The sequence below is a fragment of the Palaemon carinicauda genome, chromosome 33 (assembly GCF_036898095.1).
Source record: "Palaemon carinicauda isolate YSFRI2023 chromosome 33, ASM3689809v2, whole genome shotgun sequence".
NCBI classification, from domain to species: Eukaryota; Metazoa; Arthropoda; class Malacostraca; order Decapoda; family Palaemonidae; genus Palaemon; species Palaemon carinicauda.
Window position 1 is genome coordinate 83,507,295 of NC_090757.1, and position 9,876 is coordinate 83,517,170.

The 9,876-nt window shown below is 40.8% G+C and overlaps 1 pseudogene; it reads right to left on the reverse strand.

The window, feature by feature from the left end:
- Positions 1 to 247: 247 nt before the first annotated feature.
- Positions 248 to 9,876, reverse strand: part of LOC137626291 (uncharacterized) — a 26,061-nt pseudogene continuing 16,432 nt past the window's right edge.

The window sequence follows — 9,876 nt, forward strand, 5'->3', positions numbered from 1 at the left end:
CAAAACCATAAACATATTGAAATTACACATTGTTAATACAATGTTTGTTGTCATATTTTATCCAAACAACACAACCATAAACACAAAACCATACAATAATAATAAACATATTAAAATTGCATACAATAATCAAAAGTTGTCAAGCAATAGAATTCAGCATGCTACATTGTTGATACATTCTTATTCATCTACATGATCCATCAGTTCGGCACAGTGGTTTAGAAAGTCTGATGTTGATATGAATTTCTCATATTTCATCCAGAGATCTTAAAGGGCAATTTGCTTTTTGACCATGCTTCCTTTGGTATCTGTGCATTTTCTTTTGTTTAACTAGTTTTAAAATGATGGGAATTCTACTGGCTTCATCATAGAGAATACTAACTAAGAAGTACATGTTAATTGAATTGGTTTTTGCTACTCTGTTAATCGCATGGTGCCACCCTTTTACATCGTTGTTAGTCCGAACAGGGCTTTTGTAACAGCTCCAAGAATGTGGAGGATGCATCTCATTCCTGATCCATATTTTATTATAGTAAGTAATGAGATCTTTTAATCGTTGACCAGGAAGTGGCTGGCTAGTGATATGGCGAAAATCTGGCTCTATATGTGATGGAGGTAAGTTTGGCAGCGCCATTAACTGCTCAATAAATTTTCTTACAGCGAGATGATTAATATGGGCATTTTGTAGACCTAGTGTTTTTACTCTTCGGTACACTGCTTGAGCCCAGTGAAACCAGCAGCCATGAATGGAAGCCTCGGGAAGGCACACTCGCACTGCCAACCATAGTGCTTTCTCAAAATCTACAACCTTACAAACTGATGTTGGTGTTCACTCAGTGATTTTTTTTAGGACAGCTACGTAGTCCTTTTTCTTTCTTTTTGACATTAGGACAAAGCACAATAGAACCTGTTTCAAAATTTCATCCTTCTTTATAAAACTGTGGACATTTAAAAGTTGAACAACAAACAAGTTTAAAAGTGCAGTCCACGTACCAAGTTTTAGACTTGGACATGTGTTGCAACTGAATAGGCATTGCAAATATGAGATGCCGTTGCTCATTTTCAAATAGATCAGCTTGAAGAAAGTCCTGGGGAACATGATCTCTGTTTAATTCAAAACTGGTATCTTCATCGTGTTTTGGACGTTGTCCTTCTCTGGCGCGATTGGTGCTTCCAACTGGAGTGTTTATATTTGGTAAGGGAACATCTGAATTTTCACAGCTTGAGAGTGCTTTCTTTACTATTTCCCCAGATGATGCAAATGGGCATTCCAAAGCTGACTTTTTAACAAAAGCTCGTGTTGATGCTTTGAGTTCAGCACCAGGATCCCCAGGATGTGTTGGTGGTGTCCACTTTTAAAGTTCATTGTTCCACTGGAAACAATTTTGTAGGTCACAGGAGTGTCTGCAAGGATAGTTGTTGCAGGCTGCTGTTCAACTGGGAAGGCGTCAGAAGGATCATCAGCATCGGCACCTGAAACCACGTGAATGTAAAATGGTGTAGGCGGGTCATCTGGCAGGAGATAAGCAGGTTTTAGACGATCAATGGAGGCCCAGTCTTCTTTGCCACGAATGTTTAGTAGGAATGCTTTCGGACTGCGTCGGATTACAAACTATGGGCCCGTGTAAGGGGTCATTAGCGGTGGCTTGCTAGTGTCGTTGCGCAGGAAGACGTGCGTTGCAGAGTGCAAGTCTATCGGTATGTGACGCTTCGCTGGGGGCTTGTAAGTCTGGCAGCATGGAGTAAATTTTCCCACGACGTGACGGATGCGCTGGAGATCGTCCGAGGAGGATGCAGAAGGAAAAATTCTAGCAGGGATGACTAACGGGTCGCCATACGCTATTTCAACTGCCGAGACGTCGATGGCGTCTTTAGGAGCGGTCCTTAGTCCCAGGAGGGCCCAGGGAAGCTGAGTAAACCAGTTGTAATCCTTGCAGTGGGACATCAACGCTGCTTTGAGGGTGCGATGAAAACGTTCAACAATTCCATTGGCAGCGGGGTTGTAGGCAGTTGTCCGATGTAGAGTGATGCCCAGGAGATTTGCTGATGATGTCTACAATTGAGAGGTGAAAGTGGTACCCCTATCAGAAGTAATATGCTCAAGGATACCAAATCTTGCAATCCATCCTGAGAGTAAGGCAGATGTATATGAGGCGGACATTGCAGTTTCCATGGGAATGGCATCAGGTCAACGAGTGGAGCGGTCGATAATGGTAAACAGGTAACGATGTCCTTGTGATGTGGGTAGGGGGCCTACAACGTTGACGTGAATGTGTGCGAAAGGACGCTGAGGTTGAGGAAAGGTGCCTACTCCTGAATCCGTGTGTCAATGTACTTTGGGAGTTTAGCAAGAAGTACAGGCACGGACCCAATCCTTAGCATTCTTAGAAATGCCGTACCAAATGAACTTTGTCTTCAGCAGCTGTGCAGTAGAACAGCACGAGGGATGTGAAAGACTGTGAATGAAATCAAACACCTGCCGGTGCATGGGAGCAGGAATCCAAGGTCGCGGTCTATCAGTACTGATGTCACAGAGGAGGGTGGTGTTGGAGTCTTAGAGGGGGAAGTCTTTCCAACGGACAGACGTGCAGGATGTCCTATATGCTTGATACTCTGGATCCTGTTGTTGGGCTTCAGCCAGGGTGTTGTAATCCAATCCCAGTTGAACGGCAGCCAACGTGTTTCTTGACAGGGCATCGGCAGCGGGATTCATTTTCCCAGGGACGTATTGAAGGGTGCAATTGTATTCAGCCACGGCGGAGAGATTTCGGCGTTGACAGGCGGACCAGGCGCCAGGCTGTTGAGTGAAGGCGTGCACCAGAGGCATATGGTTTGTGCAAATGACAAAGGGCGTACCTTCTAAGAAATGGCGAAAGTGACGGACAGCTAAGTGCACCGCCAGCAATTCGCGATCGAAGGTAGAATAACCAGATTTTGCCTTGGACAGTTTTCTGCTGAAGAAGGCCAATGGGCGGGGCGAGCCATTGACCACCTGCTCAAGTACTGTACCAATAGCGACATCGCTGGCCTCGGTGGAGAGAAGGAGAGGGGCATGTGGGATAGGAAGAGTAAGAGCCGCAGCGGTTGATAGAGCCTTCTTTGCATTGCAGAAGGCCGCTTCTTGAAGGGGACCCCACTTCAGGTCCTTTGTCTTGCCCTTGAGGGAGGCGTAGAGGGGAGCAGGAGTGGCGGCAAAGGCTGGCAGAAAACAGTGATAACAGTTGATCATGCCCAAGAATTCCTGCAGAGCTTTGACGGTCGAGGGCGCAGGGAAATTCTGAACGGCTGCTACCTTCTCAGGGAGGGGATGCACTCCTTCAGGAGTGATGCGGTGCCCTAAGAACGACACTTTGTTGGCGCCAAAGGTACACTTGTCGTACCGGACTACAAGGACGTTTTATTGCAGGCGGTCGAGCCCGATGCGCAGGTGACTCGGGTATTCCTCTTTTGAGGAGGAGAACACAAGTATATCATCCACATATCATACTCAGAAGGGGAGGTCCCCTAAGATGAACTCCATGAGACGTTGAAACGTGGTCCCAGCATTACGAAGGCCAAAACAGGAGTAAATGAAGGTATATGTACCAAACGGAGTGGTGATGGCGGTCTTGGGGATGTCTTCAGGGTTCAGAGGCACCTGATAATACCCCTTCAGGAGGTCGAGCGTAGAGTAAACCTTCGCTTTGTACAGGTAGGAGGTCACATTGGCAATGTTTGGGTGTGGGTAGTGATCCGGTTCTGTTTGCATGTTCAGGCGCCTGCAATCCCCACACGGACGCAGGGAGCCGTCTTTCTTCAGAACAATGTGTAAGGGTGATGGCCATAGGCTGGAGGCCTTTTGGCAAAGGCCCATTTCCTCCATTTCGGCGAACGTCTGTTTGGCGAGTGCCAATCGTTTCGGTGCCAGATATCTGAATTTTGCGAAGACTGGGGGTCCTGTCGTCTTAATAGGGTGATAAATACCATGCTTGGTAGGAGCCATGGGCGTTTGGCGAGGTTCTGGACGGAAAACTTCCGGGTACGATGTGAGGAAGTGGGCGTAGGCATCCGTGGGTGCGCTGATGTGGAGAACGAGGTTGGAAGGGGCAGGTTGAAGAGGTGTCGTCAAGTACGAGTTTGCGTTGACCAATCGTTGGTCGGCAACATCGACCAGAAGGTGGAAATGAGAGAGGAAATCTGCACCGAGGATTGGCAGCGTGACGTCAGCAACGACAAACTTCCAATTAAATTTACCGTTTCCAAACGATAATGTGAGGTTCTCGTAACTGTAGGTGGGTATCGCAGATCCGTTGGCAGCTACCAAGCGGACGTCGGCAGATGTAGACAGACTACGTCGTGTCATGAAGAGTTCCCTTGGCAAAAGAGAACGACAAGCACCCGTGTCTACCAAAAATCGCACGCCCATTCCTGCATCATGTAAAAAGAAAAGATTAGAAACACAGGAGGCCACCGTCACGAGCGATGGCCTACTTACACGTTTTTTTGGCCACTGACAATCCTTGGCACATTTATTCGCGGTTTCCCCTAATCTGAAGTGATAGTAGCAAATCTGCGGTGGATGGGAGGTAGTAAGTGGCTGTAGAAGTCATTGGTTGGAGCGCGAGCAAGCGGTGGGTGGTGGGTGGCTTTATCGCCGCTTCGGCACGTCACGGGTTAGGCGTGTATGTCCTACGGCATTCATGTCAGCTTCGGTTGACAGTGAATAAGTCTTGAAGTGGCTGTCCATAAGGGCGTCGGCTTTGGTCATTAAGTCCTTTATGGGTAAACTATCGACATCGTATATGGCAGTGAGTATAGGTCCGGGTAAACAGCGTATCCAAAGGGCACGAAGTAGGTTCACCTCACGAGGAGAACCGTCTGCAGCAGGTTGCAGGCGAGCGATACTGGTCATTTCCCTGAGGGTGAGCGAAGCCCTTTGGTCCCCCCAACGGTTGTTTGTGAGAGCTGAAAAAGCTTTGCTATACGGGCGGCTGGGGACGGCGAGTACTGCTGTAGAAGGTATGTTTTGAAGGAGTCATACGCTATTAAGGTGTCTCCTTGTTCACAAAGCCAGTCGGATATCTCCAGAAAGGTGTCCTCGGGTATCATCGCGAGAACATAATCTGCTTTGGTGGTTGAGTGAGTCATGCCCTTGATGCGAAACTGGACTTCTGCGCGCTGAAACCAAGCAAGCGCCTCTCCGCTGGCGAATGATGAAAGTTTCAATTGGGGAGCCGCAGCATTAACTTCCGTAGAGTCCGCCATAATACCGACAATGGAGGGGCAAGGGGGGGGGGTGGAAGGTGGGAGGAGTGAGTCGATTTCCGGGGTCACCAATGTGACAGGTCGAGAGAAGGTTGTGACTCAAAGACAGGATGAAAGCAATTGAGTTTATCATAGAACACTCTACTTTATATACAAAAGCCAAATGCAACAGGAAATTTCATATTCAAAATCGACACCATTACCGGTGAGAAAAACAGGCATGTTTATTCAGGTTCTTTTTAGTGCGAGGGAAGAGCGAAGATACAAGCATAGTATATACACAAAATGAAATATGTACGATCGTGTGACACACGGTTGGTACAATCTAGACCAGTTTTACTTCTCGCACTTCTATAGTGGCTTGAGCATTTGTTTAATAGTCTTAGATCTTTAACAAAATTAACTTTTCACAGAAAATAAAATCTATTTCATTTCTTTTTTTTTCTATATTTGATTAATTTTCTTTCAGTAAATTTTAAAATCATGTCTCCTATGATTTCTCTTTTCCAAACTCCAAATTTACTTACAGTTGATTCTCTTCTCTTCTTTCTACCTACTTTACATGGAAGTCACCCAAAACAAATTCATCTAGAGTCTTATGTTTTTTTTTTTAAGATAACTCTAGATCATAGAAAAAAAAGTTTCTTTATTTTCCTTTGTATTTGATGTTGTTGGTGGATACGTTTGAATGATCATTTTGTAATATTTATTTTGTTAGATAATCAATCATGGAATTCTATTAAGGATACTACACAATTCTTCTGTTATCTGCATGATTTGCAACAATAAGAATACCCACTTTCATGTTCTATGAAGTAAAATATATGACACTCTTTTAATTCTATGTAATATTCCCCAGTTCTTTTAATTCCACTCAAATCTTATCTTGTAGTAATTTGTATCTTTCAGCTATTCTAATTTAAAAATACACCAACGTCCTCTTCCCTAGACGGGGTCCTGAAATTGTACATTGCGAAGTTCAGTTTCCAACGGCGGTCTTTTCTGTTCCACACACAAACGAACAAACAAACACACCCATATACACTGAGTATATATATATATATATATATATATATATATATATATATATATATATATATATATATATATATATATATATATATATATATATATATATATATATATATATATATATATATATATATATATATATATATATATTTATATATATATATTCTTACGAAGCTGGTGTAGTGTAGAGTAAATACAGTAGTTTATTAATTATTTTATCTATATTTTACTTGTGCATTGAAGAGATGAATAGCTAGCTCCTAAAATGAGCTCCTCTCATGTAGATGTAAATATTTTATGTAAATTACGTAAGACTTTCGTCGTGAATTTCATTGTATTTCTTATTCGAGTTAGCATATGTAAATTTACGTCATTTTTTAAGAATTAACTTTAATTTCATGTAATTTTGTTACTAAATCTTACGTAATCTGTTTGAGAATTTTATTTGATCATACACAATATGAACAAGGGCTTAGGTAATGTTCTTTTATATTTTATGAGGTATTGCGTCATGTTTGAGAGAGAACGCTCAGTAACATGTGCTTTAAAAACTTCTGTACAACGTGCTTTAGAGACGTCGCAAAGGACCTAGGGATAGAACCGTCTGGTGTGGAGTGAGTAGCGTTTGGGAGAGCTATACTCTGCAACTCTGGCCTTTTGCTTAGCCCACCACGCTTCCCAGTTCATTGGGAAATTTCTAGAAACAGTTAGGTTTTATATAAAAGGTGACACCAAGGTTACACATAGAGATAAAGATTATCAGCCTTAAGATTGTTATCTCTTTACCTCTCTCCCTCTTGCACGCAACCCAGTTTCTTATTTTTGAAAGTGTTCAGTATGTTTAGTGTGTCCTCTCCTAAGTGACTCTGTGCCCCATAGAAAATCGTGTGTCGAAAAGATACATAAGACGAAACGGTGATTTTGAGTTCATTGTATTGGGGTGAGTGTTGGCATTGTGTAAAGTTTTATAAATGACACTGGAGGAAGGTTAGATTTTGTATTGTGACCTGATTATCTATTTTCATTAAGTATTAAACTTGAATATTGTATTATTCAGATTTAATTTCAAGCTTCTGTATAGTTTTCATTGCAGTATTTCTTTTGTCTTAGTCTAAGGTTTATTCAGAATTAACTTTTAAAGTCAAGTGTTTAAATAATTTTCAGATCGTAAAATTTTGGTCTTAATTTATCCTTATTTTGTTATTATGTAAATTCTTTTCAAAGTGTTGTAATTTATATAGAATATACTTAGTTTTGTAAAGAGTGTATCCCTGGATAGGTACGGTGGGTCGTACGCGACCCCGAGCGTCAAAAAAAAAGAGGTTTTTCTCACGTGACTCACCCCCGTGACTGAATTTGTGGGTGATCGACCTGCAGGAGGTGTCTCCCCTACACGCTCTAGTAGTGTCCAGATGTGCATTGCTGTATCTGTACTCCTTCCCCGATTTCTGAGACGCGTCGGGGTCGAGCGCAACCGAGTTTACCCTTCTAAGGTAATTTGCATAATTATCAAAGTTATTACGTATTATGAAATTGTCGTAGAATGGTGCAACTTGTATAGGTTATCAGTTGTGGAAAGTCTTGGTGGATTGTTTGGCTACCATGTGCATGATTTTTTTTTTAGTTAAAATGTCATTCATCACCACGAGGACCATTTTACCGCGAGTGCCCCTTTTTCATTTTTTTTCATTTGTTTGCCAAGTCATTTTTCCGTAAGATATTGCCAAATAGTGTCGTAAAACTTTTGCTTGTTTAGTGTTGAAAGTGTGTCTAGATGATCTGGCTACCCATGTGTGACTTTGTTTTTGTCAGATACGACGTAGTTATTGGTGTATTGGGTATTTAACTGCGGTTGCCAATTTTTTTTTTTTCAATATTTGTAAAAATTTTTACGTAGTAAGGAATTGCCGTATATTATTCATTTTTTTTTTGTTTATGTGTTAGAAAGTGTGCCTTGATGGTTGGACTAACACGTGCATGTCTTTTTTTTTATCTGATATGCCGTATATTAGAATGTTGGGCATTTTACCGCGAGTGCCCCTTTTTCATTTTTTTTCATTTTTTTTGCCAAGTCATTTTTCCGTAAGATATTGCCAAATAGTGTCGTAAAACTTTTGCTTTTTTAGTGTTGGAAAGTGTGTCTAGATGATCTGGCTACCCATGCGTGACTTTGTTTTTGTCAGATACGACGTAGTTATTGGTATATTGGGTATTTAACTGCGGTTGCCAATTTCTGTTTTTTTTTTTCAATATTTGTAAAAATTTACTACGTAGTAAGGAATTGCCGTATGTTATTGATTTTTTTCATGTTTATGTGTTAGAAAGTGTGCCTTGATGGTTGGGCTAACACGTGCATGTCTTTTTTTTTTTATCTGAGATGCCGTATATTAGAATGTTGGGCATTTTTCCGCGAGTGCCCTTTTTATTTGTTTTGCATTTTTTTGCTTAGTCATGTTACCGTAAGGAATTGGCAAGTAGTGTCGCAAAACTTATATTTTTATAGTGTTGGAAAGTGTTTCTAGATGATCTGGCTACCCATGCCTATTTTTTTTTTAGCCAGATATGGCGTATATATAAGTATGTGTTCGAATTTCCTGTGATTGCCATTTTTTCGTTTTTTCCCATTTCTTTCAAAATTACTACGTACTAAGGAACTATCACAGAGTAATGATTCATTTATATGTCTATTTGTCGGAAAATGTGCCTTGATGGTTTGCCTAGCACGTGGCTGAAATTTTTTTTTTTCTGAAATGCCGTATATTAGAATAGCCATTTTTCCGCGAGTGCCCCTTTTTATTTGTTTTGCATTTTTTTTGCTTAGTAATGTTACCGTAAGGAATTGGCAAGTAGTGTCGCAAAACTTATAATTTTATAGTGTTGGAAAGTGTTTCTAGATGATCTGGCTACCCATGCCTATCTTTTTTTTTAGCCAGATATGGCGTATATATAGGTATGTGTTCAATTTTCCTGTGATTGCCATTTTTTCATTTTTTCCCATTTCTTTCAAAATTACTACGTACTAAGGAACTATCACAGAGTAATGATTCATTTAGATGTTTATTTGTCGGAAAATGTGCCTTGATGGTTTGTCTAGCACGTGGCTGAATTTTTTTTTTTTTTTTCTGAAATGCCGTATATTAGAATGTTAGCCATTTTTCCGCGAGTGACCCTTTTTATTTGTTTTGCATTTTTTTGCTTAGTCATGTTACCGTAAGGAATTGGCAAGTAGTGTCGCAAAACTTATATTTTTATAGTGTTGGAAAGTGTTTCTAGATGATCTGGCTACCCATGCCTATCTTTTTTTTAGCCAGATATGGCGTATATATAGGTATGTGTTCGATTTTCCTGTGATTGCCATTTTTTCGTTTTTTCCCATTTCTTTCAAAATTACTACGTACTAAGGAACTATCACAGAGTAATGATTCCTCTAGATGTTTATTTGTCGGAAAATTTTGTTTACTTCTTTTTTGATTGAATATCATCAAATTTTTTTAGCTAAAATATTATATTGTTTCACATTTTTGTTTTTTTTTTCGATTTTATTTCCCTTCAAAAAATTTTTTTGGGGTCAGAATTTTAATTTTATAGTCGTAAAATAAT